The sequence below is a fragment of the Plodia interpunctella genome, chromosome 26 (assembly GCF_027563975.2).
Source record: "Plodia interpunctella isolate USDA-ARS_2022_Savannah chromosome 26, ilPloInte3.2, whole genome shotgun sequence".
Classification (NCBI taxonomy): Eukaryota; Metazoa; Arthropoda; class Insecta; order Lepidoptera; family Pyralidae; genus Plodia; species Plodia interpunctella.
In genome coordinates this window covers 4,131,437-4,152,655 of record NC_071319.1, presented here as the reverse complement: position 1 = coordinate 4,152,655, position 21,219 = coordinate 4,131,437, and the positions used below count along the sequence as shown (strand labels likewise).

At 36.0% G+C, this 21,219-nt stretch overlaps 1 protein-coding gene across 3 annotated transcripts in view; it reads right to left on the bottom strand.

The window, feature by feature from the left end:
* The window catches only part of LOC128681071 (nephrin-like), a 298,109-nt gene that overhangs the window by 222,783 nt on the left and 54,107 nt on the right, over positions 1-21,219 (bottom strand). The gene's annotated exons all lie outside the window — the stretch shown is intronic.

Here is a 21,219-nt window from a genome sequence, read left to right as displayed (position 1 = left end):
TACTATGCCCGGAACATATTCTAAAAGCTAGTTATTTATTACTAAATGTTTCCCGGGGCTTCGCTCCCATTGGAATTTTAAGACAAAATATAGCCTATAGCAATCTTGGATAGTGTACCTTTCTAATGATGAAATAATTTTTGAAATCGGTTCGGCAGTTTCGGAGATTACCCGCCTCAAACATACAAACATACTCACATACTCACAAACGCTTACCTCTTTACAAAAATAGTATAGACAGATAGTAAACTTGTAAAGAAAAATTATGTAACAGTATTGACTGGTCGAACCCACACACGATTCACTACATTCAATTGGGAACGCTGACCCAAATTGATATCCTCTACTACAATACTCATTCAATATTGAATAGCTAAAGTGCATAGTTCGATTGAAAGTTACGTCAGTGGGCTAAAAAGAATTGTTTATTTTTATTACCCGACCGCAAAGGAAGGATATACATATATATATAGAGCTTAGATAGGTGGCGTTTAAAAACTCCGTCTGTCCGTGGCATCGTAGCAGCCAAACGGCTGAACCGATTTTGTTCAAATTTTTTTTATTTGAAAGAGAATTAAATTTAAGTGCTCTTAGCTATAAGAAATAAATAAATAAATTAGGACAAATCACACAGATTGAGCTAGCCCCAAAGTAAGTTCGAGACTTGTGTTATGTATGTGCGTTTAAAAACCCCTCTTCTAGCGGATGAGATTATTCCAGCAACCTCGCATTTGGGGAATGTTTAATTTAGTTATTTTATTATGGAATTGCACCTAGTTTCAATAGAAAACATTGTTCTAAAGGAAAATAGTAAATCACAAACGTGTTTATTGTCTTGTACTACACGATTTAGCTTGTCGGCACTAAACTCCGAATGACAAGATGTTAAATTTGACGAAGGACAGGCATCTGACAAATGGCATTCGTGTCCAGACATGGTTCAGGCGTAATTTATAATCCATTATTAGAGAAGCGGTGGTGGTGTAATGGTTAAGACCCCCGCCTGTGGATCGAAAGGTCCCAGGTTCGCATTCTACTCGTGCCACAAGAGTTTGTATACAAATCTGACTCATGTATAGTAGTTTTCATCGACCACCACTTGCTTCCGGCACACTTGTTGATTATTAACTTGTGTGTGAAATGGAGAAGGCAATGGCAAACCGCTCCATTAATCCATTAATAATAACACACGTACTTTCGTACGTACACGTAACTTTCTTCCTTTCACATGTAACAACCCCCAGTCATGAGGAATACAACTATGAAGAAGAGAGATTAGAGTAGCGGCGACCGGCAAATTACGTAGGGAACAAATGTCGCCGCTATACCGCTCCCGCTGGCCCTGCCAGGGGCAAACCCAAGAAGTGCTGGCTTTATGTCGTCAAAGATGATATGCGTGCCAATGGTCTGACAACTAGGGATGCTGACGACGCAATTTTCTGCAAACGCGGTCAGTCAATTACTGTTTGTCTTCGTGAATGGTTCCACTACCGCATGTAACTTGTTGGGCGCGTCTTAACAAGTCAACTGCAAACTGGCTACAGCCTCAGCATGGCCGATTTAAACGATTACGTGGTTTAAATAAATTACAACGACTGAAAAACCGCGGAATGTAGCTAGTTAGTACTGTAGTGTATGCCTATATTCACTTCCCCTCCACTGCTGTGATATAAGTCATAGCGCTGCGAGCAAGCGCTCAGTTGTTTACGAGACGGCGAGACGCACAGACGTTGGAGCATCAGTCATGTGGCTGTGATGTACAATTACGTGCGAGGACGGGGCACGTAATCTCGCAAGTATACCACAAGTACTATAAAATTATACATAGCTACTCATTAAAGTATTTAATATTATGTATCTATTAAGAAAATTAATTTAATTTTATTTATTTAGAGGATTAGATGAATTGCGATATTGTGATAAGAAACTTTTTATTTAATTATGCGAACTGATATTTTGGCAGCCATTTTTAGTAAAGTACATTTTGAATTCAGTCTTAATGATTATTGTAAATTTTTCCTCATACAACGAATTTTATTCACTTAAGGAAAAACGCACTGTGTTTGAGCAATCCTTTGCTCAATACGATATTCTGTTCACGTCGGGAATTCTTGTATTTGTCTTCTATATTAGCTTCCGGGGATTTTTGGAGATGGAATATAAATCAGACGCTATAGAAGCTGCACAGACTCTCTTATTTTCGAAATTAATAAGCTTCAATTTCAATGCATTTCAAAACTGAAAAATGCTTTATAATATGTTCAATACTAGATAGATTTGGATAAAGACAAAACATTTATGAATAGTTGACTAGCTGCGCCCCGGGGCTTCGCTCCCGCGGGAATTTTGGGATAAAAACCCTATGTGTTATTCCAGATTATATTCTAACCGTGTATCAAATTTCATAACAAACGGTCCAGTAGATTTTGCGTGAAAGAGTAACAAACATACACACATAACTTTACAATATTAGTAAGACAAGTCGCAGGACTTATTCGCGTAAAATTTTAATCTCAAAAATCTACAAACTACTGGCATTTCGGGTGTCAGCTAATTTGGAAATTTATTGTAAACAGCTGGCATATACCTAATTCTAAACACCCAAACTAGAACTGTACATCAATAATGTTTATTTCAGCATTATCTGTAAAACATTGAACATTGGAGGTTAAAATACGCACATTCCGGTTCTAAGCGCGCACATTATTACCCAATAAACATTCTAAATCCCTAATCCGGCGTCCTAAGTGAGTGACAAACGCGGCAATTCAGCGCGACACAGCGCGATGCGTTACACGTTAGAATAAAATAACTTGTGGTTTACGTTATTGATGACTCCACTGGCAACCACGCCAACTTTAATTAGATGAGACTTAGTTAAACAATAATGTACATTTTTCTAGTTGTCCCATTGTTTAACTTTACAATAGCTGGCTTTATCGCTAGTGCAATATCGCCTTGAGAAAAGGAAATATAAATGATCGCAAATAATTAAATTTATTTGTATTGTTACAAACACTATTACACCATAATCATATATGAATATTATTATATCGACAGGTCGATCTGTCACAAATTGTTAAAAATCACCAATCGCCGAACAGTTTATTTATTTATCTTTATTACAAAAGGGAGGGAGGGAGCCTGAGGTTTTAACTAAAAGTCAACCAATAGGTGATGCAGCGAGAAAATAATATTTTGTTAAGAATAAAATATTTTTATAATGAAGTTTAAAATATTTTTAACGGAAGAACTACTTTTATTTTAACAAACTTTACAATGCACTTACACGACATCCATGTTTTATTTCTAAACGTGTCTTTTTTACCAAATTGGATATTTGACACAGTGCGCATGCGTCTACTAGTGTAGTCCTTTTTCTCAACATTAACGGCCGATCGCGTAGCATGCGTTCCGCAGCGCAGTTAGGACTACGGGAGCTTCGGGTAATGAAACAGGATTAGGTACTATAGCGCGAACGAAACACGATACGCACAATGGCGTCATTTGTGTTGTACTATGTGTGAATATTAAGGACACGATTTGCGAAGGACATAGAAATAAGGGTGATATGTAGTTTTGACACTTTAAAAACCTGTTAAAATGACATCCGAATTTGTCGTCCTTTTTAACCCCCGACGCAAATGGGTGTTACAAATTTTACCGCTAAGTGCGTCTGTATGTTCCACTGTGTATGTGGCACCGAAGCTTGTCAACGGTTGAACCGATTTGGATGCGGTCTTTTTTTTTTGATAGCTAATATTTAGGGGGCGTCTTTGTTGTAAGCTAAGATGCGAGATGACCTGACCTACCCACAGACGAAAAACCTGTCTTTCAATTGCGAGTCGGACTCGCGCACCGAGGGTTCCGTACCATCACCATCTTGTGATTCCGATATAGCCCGTGTTTTGTTTTTACATATGCGGATTTGACAAAATCTATCCTTAACTTTATCTTCCTTTATATATTCGTCCCATATTCAAAGAATTTAAACGAAAATAGCTTGCAAAAACATAACCCCTCTTTATCCAGTCGGGTTACAAAGAAAAAGCACTTCCAAAGGCCACCGTCAATAAGTTAGATTAACTTGCAAAGTGTCATGTAAACACAGTATCTCTTTTGATGTTTATTTTGCCTAGTTATTATACGGAATATCCATCAAAAGACACGCTATGATGAAATAATATTTTAGTGGCGGCGAATATTATTTAGTTGCTAATTTAGCGAATTAGTTGCGCAGTCGACGATGCTTTGTAGCTGAAATTGCAACGAGAAAAGCACTCAGACCGAAAGAGTGAGAGAGAGAAAATTATTTAACATTCGGGCATGTGTAATATAATATAATATTATGTACCAGCTTTTCCGACCGCGGTTTCGACCGCGTAATTTCCCGTGTTTTTTCCAGGATAGGATATTAGTTAGGATTCTGGCTGAGGCTGAGGGTCGTGATCATTACGTGGAATGAAACACATAACAACTTTCTTGTCATTATTAATGGATTGGTTTGCCATTGCCTTCAGCATTTCACACACAAGTCAATAATAATTAACCAGTGTGCAGGTTTCCTCACGATGTTTTCCTTCACCGGAAGCAAATGGAGTAGTATTTGAACCTAGGACCTTTCGATCCATAGGGTCTTAACCATTACACCATTACCGCTTCACCGCAGTTAGGATCAGTGCATCAAAAGAAGGGTTTAAATGAGGGCTTTAAATTGTATATTCGTTGTTATGTATTTTATTCCACAATCATGTATATGAATCAGCAGTATGGAAAATTTATAAACAAGAAAAGATTTTACATCGCTAGATACTATAGGAGAAATACTGAATATTATCGCGTTACCTCATAGCTAACAATGGAATATCGCCTTTATTTCTTTTGATGTAGATTTTAACTAGTTAACACCAAATGGAGGACTAACGGAAGCCAATTTACAAGTTCGAATGAGGGATATATTTAGTCCTGGAAATAAAGTCGAAGTTTGTGGAAAATGTAATATTAGGGTTATTATTTTTAAATAATTTGATAATCCTGTGAAGGAAAACATCGTGAGGAAACACACTGGTTGATTATTAACTTGTGTGTGAAATGGAGAAGGCAATGGCAAACCACTCCATTATTAATACCAAGAAAGTTGTTATGTGTGTATAATTCCACGTAATGACCACGACCCTCAGCCATGAGGAATACGACTATGAAAAAAATATGTTTATTCCTTTATTGAGAGAATAACATTTATTTAAAAGGCAGCGATTTTGGAATAAAATCGCTAGAAAATGTTCCGTGAAAACCGTTTCACGGAAAACCAAAGAGGATAAACCGACAGACTTTCGCATTTAGATAGGCAAAATAATATTCTCATAGAATCTGTTGCATTCAATACATGATGAGTAAACCGTTGAGGCGTTCCATCGTCGGCGCCGTTCCTGCTTGCATTATCAGATCATGCTTATCATAATAATGCACATACATTGCAAGTTAAATTTGAAGCATATAAATAAGCTAAGCTTAAATGTTTTACCGATTACGGGAACGCAAAAATAAATGAATGAGAAGCATGTTAACTACCACACTGTCTACTCTTTGCTGCACCGATGTGATAGTTAATTAATATGGCAATCGAGTGGCGTTCGATTAATCGAGTGCTCGATACTGATTGGTTGGCGCATCACTAATTGGACTAATATCGACATCGCTTATATCTCAATGCGTTACGAAGATACGTCTATGGTGTTCCGTTGTATGCTTTTCTATGTCTTAACTGTCTTAAACATTATAGATGCGAAATCTTAGGTTCACGCGTGTTTATTTCAAACACGAAGGCAAAATGGAGCAAATATAATTAATTCTCCGCTTCTTCTTCACTCGAAATTTGGAAGTCAGCAGTTTTAGTAATCTTTGCAGTGCAAAACTTCTTTAGCGGCGTTGTGCACTTTTGTGATGGGTAAAAAATGTTAAACTTGCGTCAGGACACTGGACCGATCTGGACAGGTTCTGATCGAAAATTCGTAAGACGTCAAAAATGCACAACATTAATATTCAAGTTTTCACTTCTGTCGGCACTCGCGGAGTGCAACCCGTTTTTTTTTACTGAGGTTAAAGGGCAAGGCAAGGATACTTTGTTGATAGGTATTTAACGGGTTTTTGTCTTATTTTTAAAAATTTTCTCTTGTAACTTATCAATCCCCTACGACAGGAGAGTTAAATTACAAACTGTCTGTGTATCTGTATGTCTGTCCGTGGCATCGTAGCAGCCAAATGGCTGAACCGGTATTGACCTAGTTTTTATTTTATTTGAAACAGAATTTAATCCAGAGTGAGCTGTGATTGGAAAATGTACGTTCAGTCGTTTGGAAGGATTTCAAGACAAAATTTGATTCATTTAGTAATTTCCATTATTCTCTTTCGCGAAGAAATATCTTCAAACTCATGAATAAGAAGAAAGTTCTTCATGAAATTAATCAAAAACTCCAGCCGCGTACTTCTACACAAATTTTGAATTAGAATATTGTTTTGTCAAAATTATACTTTCAAACAAGTCAAGTGTTAATATCTTACTTAATTTCGAACAAGTTAATTCAAGTTGTTGTTAACTTTAACTTCGTTAATACTTTTATTGAATCAGAACAAAACAAGTTTAAATAAGAAAGTTCGAAGTGGCTAAATCAAAAGAAAATTTTGAACCGTACTGCACAAAATATCAATATCTTGAGTGTGCAGAAATGTATGTGCGAGTGTTGATTGACCAGAGATCACATTTACTGCAAAAAATTAAATGTATACAATTTTTTTTTTTTCGAATTCCCCAAAAACACAATATTTTCGGTCTCGACAGAAAGTTGGCAACACTAGTACCTACCTACTTAAAAAAGATAAATTATTTCACATTTTTATTTTATTTATAACTTTATTATATTATTTATGATCTTATTTTTCAGACTCACATTTTTCAGGCTTTATAATGAATCTGCAATATTTTAACGCCATTAAAAAAAATTCAATCTTTCAATTTTTTGAAATGAGCCACTTTGTGAATTAGCCTTTTTGAGAATTAGCCAATTCGCAAATTAGTCTTTTTGCGACTAGCGTGTCATTTTGCGATTTAGGCCTTTTGCGAGTAAACACTACCAACCAGTATCTAAGCATTCTCGTTATTTTTAACACATGCGTGTAACACGGGAACGTGAAGTTCCGATCTCGACATTGCGAACATGACCGAGTTTGGACGAACAATTTTGCCAGTTAATTGTGACGAGTCTAGTGGAACAGTGTTGCTAGCTCGAGTTCTCGTGTCAAGTTCTACAGAATACTTACCCCAATTAACTGGAAACTGGGTAACTCCAGTCACCAAAACGGAACTGTTCCAACGAAGTGAAATGTTATTGAGAAAATATTTGTGTTCAGTTGTAATGGAGAAACTCGAAGATCGTCGAAGAAAATAACAGACAAGTGATGGGCGTAGCCCATAGATATTTCTTTTATCTATGGCGTAGCCACATGAGATAGAACTATTTTATACATTTTTACGTCTTAACAGCAGAAGGCAGAGACTGCGATAAGGACAAAAGATACTAATGCTCTGTCTCGCTTCTCCTTGTATTTTCCATGTTTATAAAATGTTTCTTTTTATTTAATATGCGAAATGAATTATATGACGATGCCAATAGTTTTCAATTAAAACTAAGTGTTTTAGATTTAAGAAACCGTCGACTCCGAAGTTGCCGTCATCATCTCATCTGCTAAATAAGAGTTGACAGTTTCAAAACGGCTGAAAGCACATTTTCACATAAACAAAAACACTCGATTAAATTACCATTATCTATATAAGTACGTTCCTTTTGTGGTCTGAGAATGCACTAAGAAAGGACGTTTCAACGTTTGTATGGGGAAACCCGATTAGTTTAAATATTTCACTGAAGGGAAAAACAGGCGAAGTTGCGGGCAAAAGCTAGTTTCAAATAAATAATATTAGACCAAAATCGGTTCTGCTGCGATGCCACGGATTAGACAGACATACAGATACACAGACACGTTATACTTATAACTCCCCTTCTTCTATCATCGGGGGTTAAAAACAAATTTTGCTGAAATCTTTCAAATTAAACCAAAAGAAATAAAACGAAGTCCAAAATTTCAACCATTCCCGAAATAATGTCTAGTTTCCTCGCGCTATGAAAACGAGTGTAAATATTTGAAAATTTCAATAGTTCGCTCCACTTGCATGAAACTCTAAAGCCTAACTACTAAGCTGCGAACAGCGGGGCTTTGTGTGGTGTAAATCATAAGCGAGAACAGTTTTTTATAATTCAGTGGGCGAGCTGCGGGTTAGAATTTCACTTCTCACCATCGAATCGATTAGAAACGAGACATAGTGAACCAATCACAAACGCCATTGTGACGCAACGACAACCACGCGGCAATGCCATTGGTTTGCTGCGTCTCACTTCAAATCGATTCGACGGTGAGAAGTGAAATGCTAACCCGTTCAGTTTGCGTATGACCGCACGAATTATGTTTGAGTGACATAGTAAAGGGCTGCATAAATTTAGCCGAGTCGACACGCTGAACAAATTTCCAATAATAGTTTCTCTGTAACAATTTCGAAACAATTAATAAACAGTGTTCAAACAAAACACTCGGATACCGTTACAGTCCCTGAAGGCCTACAACAAAACATACTAACACGTAACACGTTACTAACGCTCACATGCTTTTTCGCATCGTGTGCGCATCGTGCAAATATAAGAGAGTCCCAAATTTTGAGTGTGTCCTAAATTGTCAACCACACAAATACATTTGCATGCTGTATATATAGCTCCATAGGCTTGTTCTAATCACTATGCACTTGTAAATGCTGTTACTGTACCCTACTTAGTGCAAAAAAAGAGCAAATATTAAAAGTACATACATAAAAAGGTAAATAAACAACGGCAGACTTATCCCATGAAGGGATCCCATTTTTTATTGTTTTCTTTCCGCCCAAACGTGTGGCTTGGACTATAGGAAAAGGTTTAAATTGCTGCTGTAAGCCTTACCCTGTCCGACATGAACACTAAACTGGGCGAATCCTGATCACACAGAGAAACTTTGAAAATCGTACCATTCATTTTACGGTTCCGTATCGCTAAAGTTTATTTTCGGTGTGGTTGTTCAAGTCACCCAAAGGCACCTGACATGACTTTTTACATATACACTAGTGAACTAAAACTGTCAACCAGTGTGCAAGTTTCCTCACGATGTTTTCCTTCACCGGACGCAAGTGGTGGTCGATGAAAACTACTATACATGAGTCAGGTTGTTATATAAACTCGTATGGCATGCGTAGGATTCGAACCTGGGACCTTTAGATTACAGGCGAACGGTCTTAACCACTGAGGCATCATCGCTTCAAATCACTAAAGGTAAAAATTTTAAATCTGTGGAATAGTTCCGAAGATTTTGTCTATCAAGGCTTGATATCCCTTAGTCGCCTCGTACGACATCGGATATAGAGTAGTTATTCTAGCCATGATCCACACACACACACATACTTAAATATTATCGTGTGGTTTTGTATAAACCGTTACTCTTTTGGGAATTAACTGATAACCCCATAATTAATTGTCGTCAAGCGCTAATTAATTAATGCCTTAGACTGATAATCAATATATGCAACTGAGTGCACAGATAACCTCATTACGGTGATTGATCTCGATCAAAAAGTCATTCAATCAGTTTTTTGGGGTTGACTGAGTTTACTATCACAGTACAAATGGGCTATTAAATCAAATAATAAGTTTTTTTTTACAAAAATATCATTATTGACACAAGCTTTTATTGTTATCAGAGTTTGAGAGGATTACCCTCACAAACTTTCGCATTTATAATATTAGTAGGATTACAGAAATAGAATTTCTTGTAATGAAAACCAAACGAATAAATCCTTACATATTATTAAACGAAGTCCACTGCCGCGTCTGCCTGTGTGATAAACCCAAAAACTACTGCACGGATTTTCATGCGGTTTTCATCAATAAATGGTAAAAATTTTATCACTTGTGTTTCTATGGGTTTGGACCTAAGAATAGTCATCAAAAGGAAAAAATTGTCAACTAGCCTATGCTTGATGGCATACACCAGTATTCTATATTTTACGATGTATCTAAGTGTGAACGTAGCTGATATAAATCAGTCCCAATGGATTGATCTGGTTGTGTAGATTAAACTTCATTAGTTCAATTAGAACGACGCAATGTACATGTTCCAATTATTACGGTGCTATTCGTCTACGATGATGAATTATGAAGTTAGATGTGGTGCACTTTCATTAGTGGCATTTTAAAAATACCACTAATCTTTGAAAGACACAAAATTAGATTTTTTAAAATCTGGACTACGAATGCAAAAAAGGAGCCTATTTCGAATAAAGAAAAAATCAAACATTAACATATGTTTTGACAAAAAAATTTTTTAAAATATACCTACAGATTTCTTCCACTCCCTACTTTCTCCCAACGTGACAAACAAGTCTTGGCACGTGACACACCATAATATCATTTTCCGATTGGGAAAAGTGAGGAAGGGTAATTTAATAATGATACAGATGTTTCACTTCTTGGTAATAAATAAGGCACAAAAGTTTTAACAGTGACGTCACAGATAGGATAAAACCGAAGCAATGGATAAACAGAGTCGAGAGATGCAAAACTCGAAGGCCACTTTGGGGCGGGTAATCTACAAAACTGCCGAACCGATTTCAAAAATTCTTTCACCACTAGAAAGGTACATTATTCAAAATTACTATAGGCTAATTTTTATCTCAAATTTTCCCCGAGAGCGTTTTCCGGGCAAATAAATTCTTCTAGTAAATAAATTCTTTATTTCAATAATTTACATAGTAAAGTTTAACAATAAACAAAGGTTATTGATGGAATTGAGATTAAATAGTGACAGGTTGCTCTTTTCCTTGATTTTGTCGACCTCGGTGGCGCAGTGGTAAAGTGCTTGCCGCTGAACCGAGAGGTCCCAGGTTCGATCCCCGGTCGAGTCATGATTGAAAGTGATTTTTTTCTGATTGGCCCGGGTCTCGGATATTAATCGGTTAGAGCTACAATGCCACCGACAGATACACAGATAAACAAACAGACAGACACGTTAAACTTATAACACCCCTCTTTTTGCGTCGGGGTTTAAAAAAATGTTCCGATTCACACAGGCTATATTTTTCTACAGTGGTTATTTTGTACACTATCCCTTTTTACCCCCGGAAACAGGGCCAATCGCTTCCAATTTTGCATACGTCGGGAACGAAGCTTTCTAGCGAAATTTAAGGGAACTTCTGATAAAATACTTGTGACATGTGCGACTTTAGGTTTCATCACAAAGAAAAGCGCCCCAGTGATTAAGACACTGTAACCGAAAGGTACCAGGTTCGAATCGGAATACGACTCGCCACCTGTTTTATGGATCCATTTTTATAACACCAAGTTGACAAACAGCATGCTGTCCACCTGATGGTAAGTGGTCACCACAGCCTATAAACGCCTACAACACCACCTGTTGGGTATGCAGTTGTTGCCCATCAGCTTTTCATTTGCCTTCTACAAAACTATTTTGATCTAAATGGCTTCCAATAAAATTGTTTTAAATGTTATAAATACCTAAGCAAATAAAAAAAATCTTTTAGCTAATCAAAGTAGAGGTAAAAATTTCAATGTTCATTCTCTGCCGCTGAATGAAAATATCAAAGAATCTGTATATTGTCGTCGTTGTAACCAACAACGACGACCTCAGTGGTGCAGTGGTAGAGTACTTGCCTCTGAACCGAGAGGTCCCGGGTTCGATCCCCGGTCGGGTCATGATGGAAAATGATCTTTTACTGATTGGCCTGAGTCTTGGATGTTTATCTATATATGTATTTGATATAAAATATAGTATCGTTGAGTTAGTATCCCATAACACAAGTTTCGAACTTACTTTGGGGCTCGCTCAATCTGTGTGATTTGTCCTAATATATTATTAACAAATAACCGAGATTCAAAAACTTCGACCAGTTGCGCAAATCAAAAAGAAAAATTGAAAACTAAAATAATAAACAAGTGCTTTTAGTTGGGAGTAATGGAAGACATGCTATTTCGTTTACGATATAGCTGATGAAATGGCGGAGTTGTAAAAATAGGAATGTGCAATTTAAATGCATGGTCATGCTTCGGTTTCGCGGCTATCCTCGAGAAACTGTAGCTTTTCTTGTGTGCCGTTCTGCCCGCCACATTTTGAATGGCACCAGGTGATTCTCAGAGCGTTCCTACCGCTGCGGCCGCGCTGTCATTACGATCCGTCAATTTTCTTGAGGAAGGAATCATTTCCAAAATCAATCATTCATTGACCGAGCGTGCGAAGCGTATGTATGTATGTTTGTTTATAACGCGACTAGCGGCCCGCCCCGACTTCGCTCGGGTAAAAACATAATGAATTATACACCTAAACCTTATTCAGAAACCACTATTGGTGTAAACTGTATGGAAATCCGTGCAGTCGTTTTTGAGTTTATCGAGAACAGACATAGAAAGATAGACAGACGCGACAGAGTACTTTATATATGATATCTTTCGAACCGTTGACCTAATTTTTATAAAATTTAAAAGGTATGTAGGATCTGCCAATAGAATTTGTATGTTCGTGGGGCATCAAAATCGGTTTAAATTCACAATTTTGTAAAAAGTCATCAAAAGGTTATTGAGTTCGCGAGTAATCGCGTTGTCTACATTCGCGGCGAACAACTAGTTATTTTAAAGTCTGATAATAAAAGTAATTCTTGTCTTTGTTAAAATTGGAAAAATTGGAATGACAGCGCGGCCGCAGCGTTCGAAACCCGGTTTCGTTTTGTGATAAAAAAAATTATGTGCTATTCGAGAAATATGGAAAAGGCAAAGGCAAACCACTCGTCGATGATAAAACAATCAGTCGTTGTATGTCTTACATTTCACATAAAATCTCTCAGCCATTATGGCTTAGACTATATGATAAGATTCGAGGATTATTTAAAGTGTGTTTTTTATTTAAGATGCACAAAATACAAATTTTAAAAGTGCTATAGGCGGACTTAATGCATTGTCTAATAGTCAAATAGGGTCGGCTCATACAACAAATCATATATGGGTGCAATAAAGACGAAAATAAAAGTATGACCACACTTATTTAAATACTTAAATAATCCATCGAAACAAAACGTGTGTAGAAAATTTCAGCAATCGGTTGAATAAATTCAAAATTTTGTTGCAAGATTCCACCCGACATAGTGACATTACATCGCAAGTTAAATAAAAGATTGTGATAAATAGAAAATCGATTTTGACGAAGGGAGTTGCTGATCGTATAGTTTGTAAATGGTTTAGTTTACTTTCCCTTCAGGCGATTTTAAATCAGACATCAGTGTCAGCAATTAATACGAAAGAACGACCCTTTACGCCATCGTTTCTGGCAACCCTGAAGATAATAAAGGTAACAAGATAAGGTAGTCACCCTGACAAGACAAACCGTTGGTCTGATTGAGCGAACAAGATTTACCTTTCATTTAATCATTCCGGGAAGGTTCGTTTTCGTTCACTTGTTTTATGAAAAACTAGCAGCCCGTCCCGGCTTCACTCGAGCACGGGTAAACCATAATAAATCTCTCTTTGAAATCACCCTATATAGATAATCAGATTTAATTCAAAATAATTGAAGTTCAGGATTCGAACCATCAACAGTAAGAATGTTAATTCAATGGTGTTTACCGCTGAGCTGTCTACTCATATCTTTAGTTGACGAAATTTTTAATGGATTATTCGTTGTGTATTTCTTTTCACCCTCATTTAACTACCCTAAAGGTCACATTTTAAGAAATCCTGAAAGACGGGTTTCATCATTTTTGTTGCATAGCATTTATGCCAAATTTCAAGTAGATCAGTAAAGATTATCATTATTTTTCATACAAACTTTTCCCCCAATTTTTACCCCTATAGGAGTCTAATTTTGAGTCTAATTTACATTAAATTTTTCACTATAATTTTTCACTCAATGAGACGCAGGCAACAAATCACATTGCGGTGGGGTTGTCGTCGCGTCACAATGACGCACTGTGATTGGTTAGCTGCGTCTCACTTCGCAGTGGCGAATCGACGCGATAATGAGAAATGAAATGTAAACCCAACACTACGCCCTTCAAAATAAAACTACTTACTTTTTACAGTTCAGTACCGAACAAAACCCTATCAAATGTCTCCTTTATACGTCTGCCAGAATAAAGAATGTCGGTATGGCAGTTAATCTTTTGAGAACCTTCCGGTATAAACAAAACTTGTATACACTTTCCCGATCCGTGAATAGAACAGTTTTCACCCAGTGTTACTATCATTCATTCGGTTCTATTCAGTTGTCGGATGTGTACAATCCTAAAGCTCTGATGCGTTGCTGCCCCATGGGTTAGATGTGTTCTTTCAGATCTGTTGAAGTGTGACCACACCCTTACTTCTTATTTACGTTGATTATACTTGAATAGAATAGTTAAATGCATTCACCTATAAAACATCATAATCATAAATCAAATTGATCAATGACATTGATCAATTTGATTTATAAACAGCTTTTGCCCGCGGCTTCGCCCGCGTGATATTCCCTACAGTGAAATATTTAGACTCTTTAACTATTCTGGTTTCCACATACAAATTTTGAACCCCCTTTTCATCCCCTTCGAGGATGAATTTTGAAAAATCCTTTCTAAGCGCACCCCTAGACTACGGAACCTACGTGCTAAATTTGATGTTTCTAGACCCCGCTGGGTCTAGAGTTTAAGCTGTGCGATAATATGTCAGTCATTCAGTGTCTTCTTTTATATATAATTTTTGCGCATGCGGACTGGCATGGTGACCACTACGCCACGTGGCCGTCTATATTTGTTACATGCACCTTTACTAAACCGGTTTGAAAATTCAAAAGATTTAAAAACTTCTGTTAGAACATCGGCAAAATTATGAAGGTAATAACTGAGGGGTAACTTGTAGGGCGTGAAATAAGTTTGTTAATTAGTTCTGACATCTTTTGTTACACGGCATTATAATTAACATCGCGAAACAGACGCGAAGATTAATTTGCCAGTCACCATAGCCGAAAACGACCAGGAATATGTATAGGAAATATGTCTAGCCGTACTTCATAAATAAACCCCGAAGTACGGCTTGACGTAGGTTTGGCCGGCTTGACCTAGGTGCAGTGGGTCTCAGATGGTTACACCCAGGTCTATGGATATCTAATCAAATAATATTAGTTTATAAATTATATTAGTTTTTTTTTCAACCTCCAATTGACATTGAGTCGGTCTAGAAGATTTTGCGTTTAAGAGTAACAAACACAAACACATATCACGAACATTCACAATTACAATATTAGTAGAATTAGTATAGAAGACATAGATAAAATAGACCTTTTTATTTTTTATAAACATCAAAGACTCGGTCAGTCAAAACGGTTGGGTAGGAAATTGAACCTGGGAACTCCCGTATAGACGTCAGGCATAGCATTGGGCTAGTAGAGGTCGAAGTGGACTTTCAACAATCATTGAAGCGATTCACAGAAGTAGTTTTACTCGTGACCATTCGACTAACATTCTCAGCGATAGAACGCAATCGTTCGTAAGGGTTAAGGCGCTATACCGTGTTATAATCGTAAAAGAGTCTTGAGAATGCGCCCTTTTCGACATAACCATATCTTTTCTTAAGTATGTGTTTAAGGAACCCGACGAAGAGGAAGAGAATACAGAGACAACACAAAGAAAAACTCTGAATAAGGTCCTGATAAAAATTTAAGTTACAAATTGTTATGAAAATGGCCTATATTAGCAAGTAAAATCCCAAATACGCCAATGACAAGCCAACACCACTCATCGCCAACACCTAATGCAGCAAATTCAACAAGTTTGTCCAACTTCGAGCCAACAACCACAGATGAAATCACTAAGATTGTTGATCAACTGGATGCTAATACAAGCTGTGGCATTGATGGTATCAGTACGAAATCCATAAAGTGTATACTAAAACTTGTAGTCACTCCATTAACAAATTGTATAAATAATTGTCTAAACCAGGGAGTTTTTCCCGACAGTTTAAAAATTGCTAAAGTGACACCAATACACAAATCTGGAGACAAGACTGATCCATGTAATTACCGTCCTATTTCTGTCTTGCCGGTGATCTCAAAAATCTTTGAAAAGGTCATTTATTATCGAATTGAAAAATTTCTTGACAACAAACAAAGTCTGTATAAAAAACAGTATGGTTTCAGAAGTAAGTCAAATACCCTTTCGGCATCAATTGATATCGTAACCAAAATTAGAAACAAGATAGACGAAAAACAAATCGTGTTGGGTGTTTTTATCGACCTCAAAAAAGCATTCGATACTATTTCTCATAAAATTCTTTTTGAAAAACTAATTGACATCGGCATCACTGGCAAGGCTCATGAGATTTTAAAGTCATACTTCCAAAATCGCAAACAAATTGTCAAAATAGGTCCACATCAAAGTTCTGCTAATTCAATAACCTTTGGCGTTCCTCAGGGCTCTATTTTGGGTCCGCTTTTATTTCTAATTTATATTAATAACATACAACAAATAGGTCTAACAGCTGATATCACCTTATATGCAGATGATACAAGTTTATTTTACTTTGGCCACTCAATTAAAACTATTATGTCTAATGCACAAAACGACTTAAACATACTTAACAACTGGTTCTCCTCAAACTTGCTCACAATTAATACAACAAAAACAAATTTTATCATATTCGCCGCAAAAAATAAACGAATAAACGACATTGCAGTCATTAGAATAAATAACGAAATAATCAAACAAAAATTCCATGAGAAGTACCTAGGCCTTACTATCGATCACCAATTAAACTGGAAAATGCACATAGACAGAATTAAAACTAAACTGACATCTTTAACTGGCATTGTACGAAATATTGCCAATTTGCTTCCCCGAAAAGTAAAATATATTATTTACAACTCATTAATTAAACCACACATAGACTATTTGATAGAAATTTGGGGAACTGCCGCTAAATCTAACTTGGAAAGCCTACAAATTGCTCAAAATAAATTAATAAAATCCCTATTTCATTACAAATATCGTACGCCATCTAAAATAATTTATAAGGAGACTAAAATTATGACAATTAAACAAACATATACTTACTATACGTGCATACTAATTCATAAAATTTTAAACAAACAGATTCATACGACATTATCTTTTCAGAAAAAAGGACAATCGCAAAAAATGAAACTGCGAAATGCAAATCATTTAATATCTCGCACTCCAAGAACTAATTATGGCAAAAAAAATATCGAATTTGAAGGTGTAAGAATGTATAATATATTACCTATAGAAATCAAAGACACAAAATCACTAACCAGTTTCAAGAAACTCCTAAAACAATACATATTAGAAGAAATTCATTAAAAACCTACAATAAGGAAAAAAAACAAAAAAAAAAAAAACATTAATCCGTACACAATAATAATTTATAAATAATCATGAAATTATAAATAGACATTGAAACAAATTATAAAAATCAAATACAATCTCAACAAAACCAATCATTTAAAATGTTACAAAATCATATAATAAAAAATCAAATTGATACCATTATGCCACATCCAGATTACGCTATGTGAACTTTAGATCCGTGGTTGCCCGACGTGCAATCAAGCAGTCGACGCAGATTTTTGTGACTACCTACATAGTTCCTTATTTTAATTTTTATTTTTGTATACGCTCGCTGTCTTGCTATTTACTTTTTTCTCAGTAAGTGAATTGTTAATTCTTTATGAGGAAATAAAGTTCTTTAAACCTAAACCTATGAAAATGGTAAATATTGAAACACTTACAAATAAAATATGGCTAATATAATAACTATAAAGTATCTTAATAATAAAATAAGTATTTTTATGTGTTTCAAGCCACGTAATCATCACGACCCTCAGCCATGAGGAATGTATATTCCCTCGAGCCTCAGCTATAAGGAAGTAATATGAATTTTGTTTGCTACTATTACAATTACATTGTCTTTATATATTATAAAAAGAAATCCCACTGTAGTGTCTGTCTATATAGCTATACTATTATTATAAATAGTTTGTATGTTAGAGGCGGGTATTCTCCGAAACTACCGAACCGATTTCAAAAATTCTTTCAACATTAGAAAGGTACATAATCCAAGATTGCTATAGGCTATATTTTATCTCAAAATTCCCACGGGAGCGAAGCCCCGGGCAACATCTAGTGTCTGAATAAATGTGATAAACTCAAAAACTACCGGACGGATTTTTTTACGGCTCCAATAGATAGTGTGATTCATGTGGAAGGTTTAGGTGTAAAATTTATTATAGTTTTATCCAAGTGAAACCGGGACGGGCTGCTAGTAGTTTAAAAATAAGAGTAGCTGCTATAGTATTACGTACTACATTGGCAGTATGGCCATATATGTGATTCTAACAAAAGCACGGCTAGGAAAACAGAAAATATTAAAGCGTTTACCTTCTTTACTATATAATTATTAGATTATCAATTGAACATATGGAAAACGATAAGTTATTGAAATGACAGCGCATTAGTAAGAGGATATCATTTTAGCGTAGTCTGTGTACAAATCTCCTGTACACTGCGCCTAAGTGAGTATTGAAACAGAAAATCCGCAAGTAATGCGTAGGATATCGTAAAAAGTTATGTACGTTTTACGAAATAAGGGCCATAATTGCGTGTTAATAATCGCAAGTTCCAAATTAAATTGGGTATATTATATAGTCTTGTCGAGGTTCGGTCTTGTGGGAAATTTGGGAATATATGTTCGTATCGTAATGTTTAATGAATATTATAAAGTTTTAAAAGTATGGTTAAATTTATTTATTCTGGAAAATCACGAATTCCAATTCCAATTGATGCTGGCTGGACGAAACTATGCTGGTTGGATGAATAAAAAAGTTATGATCGGCTGTCACTGTCAAATTGTAATTGTCATGGCGCGCTTTAAATTTGATAGTCAAGTTGACTTTACCGCCTTTTTGAGTTTGTAATACCTAGGAATTAGTAGGTACTCGAAGTACTTACTGAATCCATGAGTCATTTTTTTACAAGCTTTTAAATGAAATTTATTTGCATTGTTCACAATTCACAATAGAGGTAAATACCTAAATCAAAAAATACCTCAATATATTTCGGAATAGTTATAAATTCTAAACCGGAATACTACTGAAAATTGGAGTTTACACGAAAATACCAGTAAGTATAATTTAAAAACTAGTTCAAAATCGCAAAAAATGAAACAAAGTTATTCTCTCTCTTTTCCACGTTTGATGTTTTATGGTGACAGAAACCGATTTATATGTCATTCGTTTTATTATAACTTTTTTATTGGATTTATATTATACACTCCAGTTTTCCTCCTTGTAAACAATTTTACGTTTCTATTTTTTTAACATATTTCTTATTTAACTGTTATGTCTCTAGTGAACATTTAATTAATATTAATTGCAAGACAAAATTTAAACTTGAAAAAGCAAATTAAAAACTAAATATTGCTTTTATTGTTGTCAGAGAGATCTTATTGCATTCAATGTGTGACAAGCTAATCATGACCGTGTAGTAAACCGTTAAAGAGCTGTCTCGTCGGGAGCCGTTCCTGAGTGCATCATCAGGTCATGATTAAAATTGTAGCTCAATCGATTGAATATATCGGCTTGAAAATTGAGTCAAAAAAATGTAAAGATTAAAAAGTCAATTTACACTTGATTACTGAAGTGGTATCTGTTTTCAAAGGAACTAAACCTTTAGGTTTCCTTTGCCAGTGCTCTCTGTGGAAAAGGCTCCAATTAATAGTGCAGATATTTACGTTAAATTTTAAATCAAAGTACAGATTTCCGTGCATGTTTTCGATTCTGAACATTAAAGGATTCTTCGGATTATTTCATTGAAAATTTAAAAGAAAGTTTATCTAAAGTACTGGATCTTTTTGCTTTTACGATTTATTTTCTCTCGTTTTTGCAGCGTAATGACGCAGCGGTTAGCGCGCTCGGCATGTGATAGTTGCGGTTATATCACTCTTACTATGGTATGTTATTGGATGGGTGACCGTAAAAACTTTTCTTTATTATTTTTTTTTTTTGCAACCACATATCATGATTATATTCAATGGTCGACTGTTATGATTTTACGATTAGCTCACCAAGCATAAAGAGAAAACAAACACACAACGTTTTATGATATTTATGGATATAAATTTTATGATTCCCAAGGAGCAATGCGCGCAGTGGTTAGCGCGGCTGCTATCAATGCCTGCCTGGCCCACTATCATGTGGGGGCTAAGACACTCTCACAATGGTCGGTCATTGGATGGGTGATCAAAAATGTTCTCTTGAGCTCCTCCGTGCTTCGAAAGGCACGTTAAGGCATTGTATCCCGGTTGCGTTTGCAGTCAATCGTTAATACTCGCCAATCCGCAACGAGCCAGCGTGGTGGGCCATACTCATCCATTCATAAAGTACGTCTATGCCCCAATAGTGTTACACCAAACTATGTACTTAGCTTAAGATGTATAGCCAAATTACTAATTTAGTTCCGCTCTTGGTAAATGTTAAATTTTGCAACCTAAAATATTGTTTGCTAACTCGTCAACGGTAGAATAACGCGTGATTATTGACGGAAATGTCGACTATAGTTAGAGCTATCAAGACGAGTGTCAACAAATCTACACGATTTTTCGGTTTGGGCGAAGAACGTCTGTCATTATTTCTTTCTAACAATGCAAAATGTCAGTTCAGACATTTTGCATTTTTGACGTTCTTCGCCCAAACCGATTTTTCCGTCGATAATCAAACGATGTTGTGTACGATTCTTATGTTGAAAACCATAAAGTACAAAACCTCGAAAAAAAAATTTCTCATTGTGTTTACTTGTGTGTATCTTAAAAATATGCTGTAGTCTCAAGGTGCCAAGTTGGCTGGATGCCATGGCTTCTCCGTGCTTCTTGGGGTTTTAGTACACGTATGTTTGATTTGTTGTTTAGACCTTAAAGCTTTAGATACTGTGTAATAATATATGATACTGGTTACTATCATCTCCCTATACCTTACAGGCTAGATAGAGCCAAATGTTGGGAAACTCAAAGGCCAAATTTCCCTGTACGCCGGATAGTGGAATTGAGA